This window comes from Pristiophorus japonicus, chromosome 2, assembly GCF_044704955.1.
Source record: "Pristiophorus japonicus isolate sPriJap1 chromosome 2, sPriJap1.hap1, whole genome shotgun sequence".
NCBI lineage: Eukaryota > Metazoa > Chordata > Chondrichthyes > Pristiophoridae > Pristiophorus > Pristiophorus japonicus.
This window is the reverse complement of record NC_091978.1, coordinates 43294791-43309661: the sequence shown is the minus strand read 5'-3', so window position 1 is coordinate 43309661 and position 14871 is coordinate 43294791. Positions and strand designations below refer to the sequence as shown.

Genomic DNA, 14871 nt, shown 5'->3' with positions numbered 1-14871 from the left:
TAGTGACACAAGGAACATTAATGGATAACAAGTAGTAACTGGTTCTAATCAACAAATGGGATTCAAGGTTACTAGAAATGCACCAAGAGATTACAGTGGATAAGATAGACCAACTATCTTCATGTCTGAAATAGTTAACAGAAACATAAATAGGTGCAGGAGTAGGCCATTCGGTCCTTCAAACCTGCACCACCATTCAATATCATGACTGATCGTTCACCTCAGTACCCCTTTCCTGCTTTCTCTCCATACCCCTTGATCCCTTTAGCCGTAAGGGCCATATCTAACTTCCTCTTGAATATATCCAATGAACTGACAACTTTCTGCAGTAGGGAATTCCACAGGTTAACAACTGAGTGAAGTAGTGTCTCCTCACCTCAGTCCTAAATGGTTTGCCCCTTATCCTTAGACTCTGTCCCTTGGGGTTCTGGACTGCCAACATCAGGAACATTCTTCCTGCATCTAACCTGTCCAGTCCCATCAGAATTGCGCGTTTCTATAAGATCCCCTCTCATCCTTCTAAACTCCAGTGAATACAGGCCCAGTCAATCCAGTCTCTCTCATATGTCAGTCCTGCCATCCCAGGAATCAGTCTGGTGAACCTTCGCTGCACTCCCTCAATAGCAAGAATGTCCTTCCTCAGATTAGACGACCAAAACTGAACACAATATTCCAGGTGAGGCCTCATCAAGGCCCTGTACAACTGCAGTAAGACCTCCCTGCTCCTATACTCAAATCCCCTAGCTATGACAGCCAACATACCATTTGCCTTCACTGCTTACTGTACCTGCATGCCAACTTTCAATGACTGATGTACCATGACACCCAGGTCTAGTTGCATCTCCTTTTCCTAATCTGCTGCCATTCAGATAATATTCTGCCTTCACATTTGCCACCAAAGTGGATAACCTCACATTTATCCACATTATACTGCATTTTCCCACTCACCTAACTTGTCCAAGTCACCATGCAGCCTCTTAATATCCTCCTCACAGCTCACACCACCCAGCTTAGTGTCATCGGCAAACTTGGAGATATTACACTCAATTCCTTCATCTGAAATCATTGATGTATATTGTAAATAGCTGAGATCCCAGCACTGAGCCCTGCAGCACCCCACTAGTCACTGCCTGCCATTCTGAAAAAGGATGTTTATCCCAACTCTGCTTCCTGTCTGCCAACCAGTTCTCTATCCACGACAGTACATTACCCCCAATACCATGTGCTTTAATTTTGCACACCAATCTCTTGTGAAGTCCCACTGCTATCATGAGCACATGGGTGTTAAATGCAAGTTTCCTGCTGATTTATATAGCTAAGACAGATATAGGTAAATATCCATTCAGCCCCTTAAACCTGGTCCACCAGCCAATGAGATTATGGCTAATCTGCAACTCAACATACTTGCCTTTGGCCCATATCCTTTAATAACTTTGGTTAACAAAAAGCTATGTCAGGTTTAAAATTAATTGATCTAACACCAATTGCCATTTGAAGAATTGCAGAGGGGACTGTACTATGTAATGTAAAACATAGCAAAAAATCTAAACTCTACTTGGAAGACACCTATATAATTAATGTCATCTCTGCCAACATGCATCAAACCCATGTGTGGAGCAAGGTTTAATTACTCAACATAGTTCAAATTGTTAACGGGCTGTCTGCTGGAGGAGTTATCAGCAGTTACTCAGAATCAAGGAAGACTTGCTTCCACTCTTAAAATTAGTCCTTTAAGTGGCTGAACAGTCCAATACAAGAACCACAGTCCCAGGTGGGAGAGATTTACCACATGCTCTTTCCACTGCCTGCACTTGTTTTCTGTATGCTATCAGCGATGGGACTAGAGGTGCTCGGCACCCTCCTCGATGCACTTCCTCCACTTAGGGCAGTCTTTGGCCAGGGACTCCCAGGTATCAGTGTGGATGTTGCACTTTTTCAGGAAGGCTTTGAGGGTGTCCCTGTAACATTTCCTCTGCCCACCTTTGGTTCGTTTGCCATGAAGGAGTTCCAAGTAGAGCACTTGCTTGGTCTCGTGTCTGGCATGCAAACGTTGTGGCCTGCCCAGCGGAGCTGGTCAAGTATGGTCAGTGCTTTAATGCTGGGGATGTTGGTGCATCTGTCCTCCCAGAAGATTTGTTGCATCTTGCAGAGGCATCATTGGTGGTATTTCTCCAGCAACTTGAGGTGTCTACTATATATGGTCCATGTCCCTGAGCCACACAGGAGGGCAGGTATTACTACAGCCCTGTAGATCATGAGCTTGGTGGCAGCTGCAGGGGCCGGTTTTTCAAACACTTTTCCTCAGGCAGCCAAAGGCTGTACTGGAGGCGGTGTTGAATCTCATCAATGTCTGCTCTTGTTGATAAGAGGCTCCTGAGGTATGGGAAATGGTTAATTAGAATGTTTGTTGACAAACAGAAATCCTAAAAAGGTTTTATCCCACTTCAGTAGGATTAGACTCAGGTGTACCACCTACAACTATTTATGTAGCACCTTTAATAGTGAAGCATCCAAAATGTTTCACAGGTGTATGGAGACAAAATTTGACACCAAGCCACACGAGGAGAAATTAGTGCAGGTGATCAAAAGCTTGGTCAGAGGTAGTTTTAAAAGCATATTAAAAAAGGGAGGTGGTGTAGATGCTTAGACAGGGAATTCCAGAGCTTAGGAAACTATGCAGCACCAGCTATATATCTGCAAGGTACCATTTCTTGTGTATACACAACAATTCACATATTAGGGTGCGGTCTTACAGCACATGAGAATGCAAAAGCGAAAATAGAAAGCTGAACTACTTTGGACCCCGCCCTTCATCAAATAAATTTCATTTAATATTGGAAGCACCAGGAAAGTTTAACAGTTCCTATTTAGCTGCAGTCACTGCAACACAAAGGTCACATCTTTACCCACGAGCTCTTCCATACAACATTAACCACTCACTAAGTAGACTCGCCAAAACAATTTATAAAAAAGTGCAAGTCAGCGACAGTTGGAGACAACGGCAATGTTATTTAGTAGACAGGAGTCAAGACCCCTCACATTACAAACAATAGAATCTCCACTGCCACAGCAATTCTGTGTCCATAATCAGTGAAAAGGCGTGCCTGGCGGTCGCGGACCCACTACCTGCCACCAGCTCCCTGGGCTGATTCTCGCTCCCACAGCTTCAGGCTAGCGCCCTCGCGCAAATTTTAAATAGCCGCCCGTTTACTCGCGCGTCCAATGACAAGCGGCCGCTCGTGAGATTAAATTCAGCTGCTTATCAACTGGCCAATCAGCTTGTCCTTCTCGCGAGACAGTAACGCCACCGCTACTGCGCAGGCGTTGCGAGCTGCTCCTCGACATTGATGGTGGAAAGCATTTTCTCGGTGTCCTCGCCTTACCATTCGGGGGGTTGCTTCCATCCAGAGCATCAGCAATACAACATCAACAACTTGTATTTTATACAGCAACTTTAACGTAGTGAAACTTCCCAAGGCCTTTCACGGGAGTATTATGAGATAAGGAAGTAAAAGATGCATTTTTTCACACATTGGGGCTAAAATTCCAGCTTCGCAGGGTCCGTACGGAATACGTAACGATACAGACCCGGCGAGGCCCCGCAATGTGCATGCACCGAAAACCGGCTTTTCCGTACTGTCAAGTTTTAGCTTGACAGATCTTCCGCAGCAAGGACATTCGTGCAAGTGAGATTGGGCTATATGCCCAACTCTTGCCCAGCGAATGTCCTTAAAACTCTTGCGCCTGGTAAAAGCAGGTGCATAGCCTACTTTTACCAGCGTAAGAGTTTTAAAACATAAAAATAAAAGTTAAAAACACACTTTTATGTTTAAAAACCTTGTCCACTAAAGTAAGTTTATTTTAAGCCGTAATTAAAACTCTTAAAAAAAAAAACTTTTTTTTTCCAGAACATTTCATTAACTTTACTTTCAATTACTGTTAAATATGTGAGGCGTTTTAAAAAATTCTTATGTTGTGTTTGGGGGGTTCTCATTGATAATTACAGGAGCTCGTACTTTCGGAGTTTCCATTATTATCAATGAGAATACCGTACCTTCATTGGTTGTCCAGTGCCATGTGACTCCAGCTTCTCCTGTATCTCCAAGACATGGACGTGCTGTGAAGCATGGGAAAAGAAGGCCTCAGAACGGAATCGCTGGAGGGCGTGGATCTTTTTTCTTATTTTCAGAACCGGGATTTCAGGGCCATTGTGTCAGTCTACTGTGGTTGGCACATGATGTGTTTTATGTCAAATTGCATAAATGTATTTAATGAAGTAAAGACATCCCTCAGTAACTTTTACATAGAATTGCAGGGAATCTGCAGTACAGAAACAGGAACAGTTGCCAACTTTAGTTGCATGTTTTCCTGGAGATGTCATCATATGACAGCATTTTATTCCATTGCCAATATTTTTAGAACTCAAATGAAAATGAGAAGAAAAACGATTTTTTAAATCCTGCAATGATTTTTCTCTTCAGCTGCTTGCATCAGTGTCCAGGATATTAATCTTTTAATTTCTGGAGACTCCAGGATAATCCTGAAGTGTTGTCAACTTTAGAAACAAGATATTCAGCCCAACTGGTCTATGCAGGTGTTTATACTTCATGTGAGTCTCCTTCCACTGCAATTACCTCTTCCCATTGTGCCCCTGTATCTCTCTATATCCTTTGTCCTCATGTATGAGGAAAGCCTCCTCTTCAATGCATCAATGCTATCTGCTTCAACTAAGCAATTTGGTGGCGAGTTCCATATTCTCACCACTCACTTAGAGATTCCTCCTAAATTCGTTATTTAATCTCTTCGTGGATATCTTATGTATATGCATCTTTTTTAATGGATCTGTCATGTTTGTAACTACAATGTAACACCACTGTATTACTGTATACACTCAACTTAGATGCACACCTTGACCACAGGGGGTGAACTTGTGGGAGACACTCCTGACCTAATCACACAAGTATATCAAGGGAGGTCCCACGCAGGGTCATCGCTTCTTGAGTCCTGTAATAAAGAATTAAGGTCACAGAGTGGCCTTGTCCCTGGAATGTGCCTCGTGTGGCTTCATGCTGTAGAGTAAGGACTTTACATTGGCAATGAGGAACAGGAATTCACAACCCACCAGAATGGCCACCGGTAGCACAGAGGAACGGTACTGTGTTGGGGAAGACTGGGACGATTTTGTCGAGAGGCTTCAGCAAAGCTTCGTTATGAAAGACTGGCTGGGGGATGCAGCGGCCGACAAGCAAACGCGCTCATCTCCTGACCAGCTGCGGGCCAAATACTTATGCGCTCATGAAGGACTTACTGGCACCTGAAAAGCCGTCGGACAAAACCTTTGAAGGGCTTCGCAAATTAATCGGGGAGCACCTCAAACCGGCGAGCAGCATACACATGGCTCGACACAGATTCTACATCCACTGACGTCGTGAAGGACAGAGCATACCGGACTTTGTAGCGGACCTCCGCCGTTTGGCCAGCCTCTAAGTTCACAGATGCCTGCAGGGGGGAGATGCTAAGGGACTTCTTTATCAAGGGTATCGGTCATGCAGGAATTTTTTGCAAGTTAATTGTGACCAAGGACTTGACCTTGGAAGCGGCAGCGTCGTTAGCTCAAACTTTCATTGCCGGGGAGGAAGAGACGAAAATGATTTACGCGTGCAATTCTGCCTCTAACACTCAGAGCCCCGCAGGCAGGCAGGGGCAGTCCGACATTTACCAGGCAGCAATAGATTCCAGAGCAGGACCTCAACAGAGACAATGGCAGGCTGAACGGACGTTCACGCCATCACAGTGGACAATGCGGCCCGGGATGGGGCCATTGACACCAACTAATAGGGTACTTAAGTGCAGTCAAAGGACAGTCAAAATGGAATTCCTGGCCGTTGTCCCTTTGTCCCCAACAATGGAAACTTTAACTCATGCTGGAGATGTGGGGGAAAACACTCAGCCAGATCTTGCAGATTCCAACAGTTTGCAGAAACTGAAAGCTCAGTGGCCATTTAGCTCGAATGTGCAGAAAACCTGCAACCAGACTGATATATGAGGCAGATGGACCAGAAGAGGGTTCTTTGAGGCAGGGTGACTTTTGGGGCAAATCGATGGACGCCGAGGTTCAGCGGGTCCATGCGGCGCATATTCACAGTTCATACACCAAAACGCCACCAATGTTGATGAGGGTTTTGTTGAACGGTATCCCAGTACGCCTGGAGCTGAACACTGGGGCCAGTCAGTCACTCATGGGCGTTCAGCAATTTGAGAAGCTATGGTCACTTAAAGCCAGTAGACACAAATTAGAACGTATTGAGACACAATTACGGACTTACACCAAAGAAATCATTTCGGTGCTAGGCAGTGCAATGATGGCTGTCACACACAATGGGTTAGTGAACCGGCTGCCACTCTGGATTGTCCCGGGCAATGATCCCGCACTGTTGGGGAGGAGCTGGTTAGCTGAGATGAACTGGAAATGGGGGGGATGTTCACGCAATGTCCTCGGTGGAGCGAAGTTCGTGCTCACAAGTCCTACAACAATTTGAGTCACTATTCCAACCGGGCGTCGGGACTTTCAAAGGCACTAAAGTAGTGATGCACATCACCCCGGACGCCAGGCCAATGCACCACAAAGCCAGAGCGGTGCTGTATGTGATGCGGGAAAATATCGAGAACGAATTAGACCGGCTGTTGCGAGAGGGCATCATCTCGCCTGTTGAATTCAGCGACTGGGTGAGCCCCATCATTCCTGTTCTAAAAGCGGATGGCTCTGTCAGGATCTGTGACGACTACAAGGCCACCGTCAATCGGGTGTCCATACAAGACCAATACCTGCTCCCAAGAGCGGAGGACCACTTCGCCACACTGGCAGGCGGCAAGCTGTTCACCAAGTTGGACCTCACTTCAGCCTATATGACTCAGGAACTGGCCGACGAATCCAAACTACTGACCACCATCACCATGCACAAGGGACTGTTTGCGTATAACAGGTGCCCGTTTGGCATTCGATCAGCGGCCACGAATTTTCAACGTAACATGGAAAGCCTGCTTAAATCTATTCTGGGAACGATCATATTCCAGGACGACATCCTCATCACGGGGTCGAGACACCGAGGAACACCTCCACAACCTGGAGGAGAGCTACACCGACTGGACCGGGTAGGCCTGTGACTCAAGAAGTCTAAATGCCTGTTCTTCGCTCCTGAGGTTGAGTTTCTGGGCAGGAGGGTTGCTGCAGATGGGATTCGGCCCACCGAATCCAAAACAAAGGCAATGCAACACCTCGGAGCTGCGTTCATTCCTGGGACTGTTGAACTATTTCGGGAACTTTCTGCCGAACTTGAGCACGTTGTTGGAGCCGCTACACGTGCTGCTGTGTAAGGGTTGCGATTGGTTTTGGGGGGACTGTCAGGAACGGGCTTTTGATTGGGCGCGAAACCTACTTTGTTCAAACAAGTTGTTGACCCTGTACGACCCCTGTAAACGTTTAGTTCTGACATGTGATGCATCGTCCTATGGGGTAGGGTGCGAGTTGTAGCAGGATAATGCTGAGGGTCAGCTAAAACCTGTGGCTTATGCCTCCAGGTCTCGCTCTCAAGCAGAACAGGGATATGGGATGGTCGAGAAGGAAGCGCTTGCATGTGTCTATGGTGTAAAAAATATTGCATCAGTAACTCTTCGGTAGGAAGTTTGAATTAGAGACGGACCACGAGCCATTAACACCCCTGTTGTCAGACAGCAAGGCTGTCAATGCCAACGCATCAGCTCGCATACAGCGGTGGGCGCTCACACTAGCTGCTTATGACTACTCCATCCGGCACCGGCCCGGCACTGAAAACTGCGCTGACGCGCTCAGCAGGCCCCCACACTGGCCACCACCGAGGGGGGAAGCTGAGCAAAGCGCTGAGATGGTCATGGCTGTCGATGCCTTTGACAGTGCAGGCTCCCCCATCACAGCCCGCCAGACCAAAATCTGGACAAACCGAGATCCCCTCCTATCCTTGATTAAGAAATGTGTCCTGACTGGGGATTGGGCGCCCGCACACTGAGCATGCCCTGAGGAGGTCAGACCGTTCCACAGGCGGTTGGATGAGCTCTCCATCCAAGCCGACTGCCTACTAAGGGGCAGCCAGCCAGGTAGTCATGCCCCAGAAGGGCAGGGAGGCATTCATCAGGGAACTCCACAGCGAGCACCCAGGTATTGTGATGATGAAGGCCATTGCCCGGTCACACGTTTGGTGGCCTGGAATTGATTCAGACCTGAAACACTCTGTTCGCAGGTGCACAACCTGTGCCCAGCTGAGTAATGCCCCCAGGGAGGCCCCGCTCAGCCTGTGGCCCTGGCCCACCAAGCCATGGTCATGCATTCACGTTGACTACGCGGGCCTGTTCATGGGGAAGATGTTCCTCATTGTAGTAGATGCGTACTCGAAATGAATCGAGTGCATCATCCTGAATTCATGTACGTCATCCACCACCGTGAAAAGCCTACGTGCGATCTTTGCAACCCGTGGCTTGCCAGACATCCTGGTTAGTGATAATGGCCTGTGTTTCACGAGCTATGAATTTCGGGAGTTTATGTCCAGCAATGGCATCAACCACGTCAGGACAGCGCCGTTCAAGCCAGCCTCCAATGGCCAGGCGGAACGTGCAGTCCAAATCATTAAGCAAGGTGTGCTCAGGATTCAAGGACCCTCCCTATAATGCCGCCTATCGCGCCTCCTGCTGGCCTACAGATCCCACCCGCACTCGCTCACGGGGGTCCCGCCCGCAGAGCTACTCATGAAATGGACAATTAAAACTCGGTTATCCCTCATCCACCCAGTCCTGACCAACATAGTTGAGGGCAAGCGCAAGCCACAAAACAAGTACCATGACCATAATTCAAGAGGGAGATGTATAGAAATAAATGATCCTGTATTCGTCCTCAATCACGCCATGGGGCCCAGATGGCTTCAGTGTACTGTAATTGACAAAGAGGGGAATAGGGTCATCGTGACAAGTACCATGACCATAATTCAAGAGGGAGATGTATAGAAATAAATGATCCTGTATTCGTCCTCAATCACGCCATGGGGCCCAGATGGCTTCAGTGTACTGTAATTGACAAAGAGGGGAATAGGGTCATCGTGATAAAACTCAACAATGGCCAGATATGCAGCAAGCATCTCGACCAAGTTTTAAAAAAAAGGTTCTGCATGGACACGGAGGAACCTGAAGAAGACCATGAGATGGAGCTCACACCACCGCCAGCGAACATGCAACAAGAGCAATCAGAAGAATGCACAGTCCCTGAGGTCAGCCCGGACAGGCCGGAATCACCACAGGTGACAGACACTCACGTCAGCGTCCAACAACCAGAGCCCCAACTGCGGCGCTCCACGAGGGAGCGCAGACCACCTGAAAGACTAAACCTATGATCCAGTAAGACTTTGGGGGGGGGGGGGAAGGTGATGTCATGTTTGTAACTACAATGTTAGACCACTGTATTACTGTATACACTCAACTTAAATGCACACCTTGACCACAGGGGGTGAACTTGTGGGAGACACTCCTACCTGATCACACAGGTATACCAAGGGAGGTCCCACGCAGGGTCATCACTTCTGGAGTCCTGTAATAAAGAGTTAAGGTCACAGAGTGGCCTTGTCCCTGGAATGTACCTTGTGTGGTTTCATGCTGTCGAGTAAGGACTTTACAGGATCCACCCACAATAACAACTTGCATTTACATCGCACCTTTAATATAGTAAAATGTTCCACAGTGCTTCAGAGGAGGGATACCAGACAAAATTTGACACCGAGCTACATAAAAAGACATTAGGCTAGGTGGCCAAAAGCTTGACCAAAGATTGGTTTCACAGAGCGACATAAAGGAGCAGAGAAAGGTAGAGAGCCGGAGAGATTTAGGGAAGGAATTCCAAAGCTTAGGGCCGAGGGAGCTGAAGGCAGCCACCAAAAGTGGAGTGAAGGAAATCAGGGATGCGCAAAGGCCGGAATTGCAGAGCGCAGAAATCTAAGAGGGCTGTGGGGATGGAGGAGGATGTTGATTGTGGGGGATTTAGCGATGGTAATGCCATTGAATTTCAAAGGGAGATACTTAGGCTCTCTCTTGTTGAAGATTGCTGCATCATTTGCTGAGCAGTCAATTCACAATAATTTATGACATGAAATACTTCGAAATGTGATAAGATACTATATCAATGAAAGTTCTTTAAGTAGCACTATATGATATTGTATTTTCACCCATTGAAAGGATACTTTGGTTTTCACATATTTCAAATCAGTTTAAAGTACTCATAATTTGAAAACTTCTCCACAGAAAGGATCATGAATCCCAATGAAAGATGATTTAAGAATTTTGGGCCCAAGTTTCGAGCCACGCCTAGAATGGCGCAGTCCCGACCTGGACGCCCGTTTCTCGCGCCACAAAGTGCGCCCAAATAAACCCTCCGGATTCTCCATCTCCCTGCAGGTCCTCTGGCCCTCGGCGCAGCGCAGCAGGAGCTGTAGGGGGAGGAGCCAGGTCCCTGCGCTGAAAACAGTGCCGGGACCACTGCACATGCGCGCTACAGTGGGCGCGCATGTTCAGTAGCTCCAGGCGCCCGAAACTGTGTGGGAGGGACCCGAAGCACGCAGCCCCGAGCCCTGGCCGAATGGCCTCACTGGGGCTGCGTGAATAAGGCTCCTCCCACGGCCAGCTCCTGCTTCCTCCCGACCCGACTCGACTCCCGCTTCCCGCCTCAGGACCGGACCCGTCACCAATTGCCCCCCCGCCCTGGACTGGATCCGACCTGACCTCCCTCTCCCTCTCTTCCCCCCGACCCGAACCGAACCGACCTCCCTCCCACCACCTCCCCGACCCGACCCAACGCCACCTACCTGAAAATCTGGTGGCAGGGAACGGGCCCGGCCCGAAGTCGCGGGCCCGGCCCGTTCCGCAAAACAACCCTTTCTTCCCCCCCCAATCTCATTTCCCCCCCCAATCTCCTTTCCCCCCCCCAATCTCCTTTCCCCCCCAATCTCCTTTCCCCCCCCCCCAATCTCCTTTCGCCCCCCCCATCTCCTTCCCCCCCCCAATCTCCCCCCCCCAATCTCCTTTCCCCCCCAATCTCCTTCCCCCCCAATCTCCTTTCCCCCCCCAATTTCCTTTCCCCCCCAATCTCCTTTCCCCCCCCAATCTCCTTCCCCCCCAATCTCCTTCCCCCCCCAATCTCTTCCCCCCCCAATCTCTTCCCCCCCCAATCTCTTCCCCCCCCAATCTCTTCCCCCCCCAATCTCTTCCCCCCCAATCTCTTCCCCCCCAATCTCTTCCCCCCCAATCTCTTCCCCCCCCAATCTCTTTCCCCCCCCCCAATCTCTTCCCCCCCCCAATCTCTTCCCCCCCAATCTCTTTCCCCCCCCAATCTCTTCCCCCAATCTCTTCCCCCCCAATCTCTTCCCCCCCAATCTCTTCCCCCCCCCAATCTCTTCCCCCCCCAATCTCTTCCCCCCCCCCAATCTCTTCCCCCCCCAATTTCTTCCCCCCCCAATCTCTTCCCCCCCCCAATCTCTTCCCCCCCCAATCTCTTCCCCCCCCAATCTCTTCCCCCCCCCAATCTCTTCCCCCCATCTCTTCCCCCCCCAATCTCTTCCCCCCCCAATCTCTTCCCCCCCCCCAATCTCTTCCCCCCCAATCTCTTCCCCCCCATCTCCCCCATCCCTCCCCCTTCTCCCCCATCCCTCCCCCTTCTCCCTCATCCCTCCCCCTTCTCCCTCATCCCTCCCCCTTCTCCCTCATCCCTCCCCCTTCTCCCTCATCCCTCCCCCTTCTCCCTCATCCCTCCCCCTTCTCCCTCATCCCTCCCCCTTCTCCCTCATCCCTCCCCATCCCTCCCCCTTCTCCACCATCCCTCCCCCTTCTCCCCCATCCCTCCCCCTTCTCCCCCATCCCTCCCCCTTCTCCCCATCCCTCCCCCTTCTCCCCCATCCCTCCCCCTTCTCCCCCATCCCTCCCCTTCTCCCCATCCCTCCCCCTTCTCCCCCATCCCTCCCCCTTCTCCCCCATCCCTCCCCCTTCTCCCCCATCCCTCCCCCTTCTCCCCCATCCCTCCCCCTTCTCCCCCATCCCTCCCCCTTCTCCCCCATCCCTCCCCCTTCTCCCCCATCCCTCCCCCTTCTCCCCCATCCCTCCCCCCTTCTCCCCCATCCCTCCCCCCTTCTCCCCATCCCTCCCCCTTCTCCCCCATCCCTCCCCCTTCTCCCCCATCCCTCCCCCTTCTCCCCCATCCCTCCCCCCTTCTCCCCCATCCCTCCCCCCTTCTCCCCATCCCTCCCCCTTCTCCCCCATCCCTCCCCCTTCTCCCCCATCCCTCCCCCTTCTCCCCCTTCCCTCCCCCTTCTCCCCATCCCTCCCCCATCCCTCCCCCTTCTCCCCCTTCCCTCCCCTTCTCCCCCTTCCCTCCCCCTTCTCCCCCTTCCCTCCCCCTTCTCCCGCTTCCCTCCCCCTTCTCCCCCTTTGCCCCCTTCCCTTCCCCTTTGCCCCCTTCCCTTCCCCTTTTCCCCCTTCCCTCCCCCTTCCCTCCCTCTGCTTCCCCCCCTCTCTCCCTGTACCCGCCTCCTCCCCCTCCCCTCGCTGTCAGAAACACAGACACTGACAGACAGAGAATGAGAGACACACAGACAGACAGAGAGATAGAGACACTGACAGAGACACACTGAGGGGGGCATCTCAGCACGCTGTTGGAGGGCTCTCGGTGCTGCAGCCGGTAAGTAGAAAATGTTTTATTTATTGATTTTAAAAAAAACATTATTTCTTATTAATTTTTTTTGATTGATTTATTGGTTGATTTATTGATGTATTTATCATTTATTATTGATGATGGCTCTTTATTTGTAAAACTGATGTGTTTAATGTTTGTAAACTTCCCTTTAAACCCCCCCCCCGCACCATTCCCTATGCCTGATTTGTAACCTACGCCTGATTTTCTAAAGTGTAGACAAGGTTTTTTCAAGCGTACAAAAATCTTCACTTACTCCATTCTAAGTTAGTTTGGAGTAAGTTTTCACTGACGAAACTTTGAAAACAGGCGTAAGTGGCTGGACACGCCCCCTTTTGAAAAAAAAATTCTGTTCCAAAGTGAAACTGTTCAAACTGACTAGAACTGGAGCAACCTAAATGACGAGAATTCCGATTTCTAAGATACTCCGTTCTACACCAGTTAATCCTAAAAATCAGGAGCAAATCATGTGGAAACTTGGGGCCTTTATTTCTGATGGCACCACTCTATTAGGCTGAACCAAACTCTTGATGTCCTGTTTTACCCTGAGCTGAACTTTAAACCCCATCATCAAGACTGCTTACATCCACCTCCACAACATTGCCTGCCTCACCCCTACATCTGAATGATTAAAGAAGCTTTGGACAGTTTATTGAGAAGAGTGACCTGCTTGTTTCAAAAGAGATTTTGTTGCATGGAAATTCAGTGAACTTGTGATCTTGTAGTAACAGAAAATGTTATTTTCTTTGTTAGTTTCAACAGAAATTGGTTTACTTCCAAACTAAAACTGGCCTAATTTCAGGCTAGATTTTGTGCTCTAAAGCACCCGTAGCAAAATCCAAAGAAAATCACAAGCAATCAGCAACAATTCCTTCCAAGTGGCATTATTTAAAAATAGGGGCATGCACGATGACATCATTGATTTCGGAACTTGGGAACATTTAAGAAAAAAAATAGGTCAGTTGGCCAACAACTGCACACTGCTCTCTTGCTCTTCCTCAAGAAATATTTCAAGTTTCCTCATACCCATTTTTGCTTCTTGCTTTAATTGTGTTTTTCTGGGAACTTCTATGTCTGTGCAGTGAATGATCTTGAGAGACTGGACTGGGAAGATGGAGTTGGCTGCTCCCACCCCTGTGCATCTATCGCAAAATTCAAAAACTTCTTTGAAAACAGAGACAGACGCACAAACATGCACATGTGCAGTATATGGAAGGAAGATGAAGTGTCATTGCAGTTGTTGACTTGTTACTGGTTATCATTAAATTAACTCTGTTCCATATACGGTATTTGTAGTTGTTGTTTTTCACTCATAGAAAAAGTAAACATAACTCCATGTGTTTGAAGAAATTAACCATCAGTCACTCTGTGCAATCATAAGTCTCACTGCTAAAAAATTTCCTGAGGATGATAATTGCAATAATAGACAGTAGCTGTCAATTTTTAAAATTCATTTTATGGGATGTGGTCGAATATCAGGAACCATTTCATCACCCAAAGAGTTATCATGAGCAAGAATGGTTTTCTGGATGCTGCTCTGCGATGATTGATCATAATTATTCAGTCTACTATCACTTTCTCTTCTAGGCAGCCCAGCAGCATTCATTGAGTAAGGGTGTTCCCCATTTTTCTCCTGGTGTACAACACCTTTCATTTACTGATTTAGAATGTAATTTAGTGTAGTTCTGCCAGCTTGCAAATTTGATCTAAGTCCTTATGTAGATCTTTGGCTGCTTCATCAGACTGAACTGATCCGCCTAATTTAGTATCATCTGCAAATGTGACCAACTTGCATTGAGAAGGGCAATTAGAAACATAGAAACATAGAAAATAGGTGCAGGAGTAGGCCATTCGGCCCTTCGAGCCTGCACCGCCATTCAATGAGTTCATGGCTGAACACGCAACTTCAGTACCCCATTTCTGCTTTCTCGCCATACCGCTTGATCCCTCTAGTAGTAAGGACTACATCCAACTCCTTTTTGAATATATTTAGTGAATTGGCCTCAACAACTTTCTGTGATAGAGAATTCCACAGGTTCATCACTCTCTGGGTGAAGAAGTTTCTCCTCATCTCGGTCCTAAATGGCTTACCCCTTATCCTTAGACTGTGACCCCTGGTT

At 48.7% G+C, this 14871-nt stretch overlaps 1 protein-coding gene across 4 annotated transcripts in view; it reads right to left on the bottom strand.

The window, feature by feature from the left end:
* LOC139230023 (transforming acidic coiled-coil-containing protein 3-like) overlaps positions 1–3178 on the bottom strand; it is a 67015-nt gene extending 63837 nt beyond the window's left edge. For 3 of the 4 annotated variants that reach the window (XM_070861766.1, XM_070861756.1, XM_070861783.1), the window contains exon 1: positions 3127–3178. The gene's annotated coding sequence lies outside the window, so the exon portion shown is untranslated. Of the gene's footprint in view, positions 1–3039; positions 3058–3126 lie in introns of those variants that run through there. The other variant, XM_070861774.1, reaches the window with a different exon arrangement.
* Between the last annotated feature and the right edge of the window lie 11693 nt (positions 3179–14871).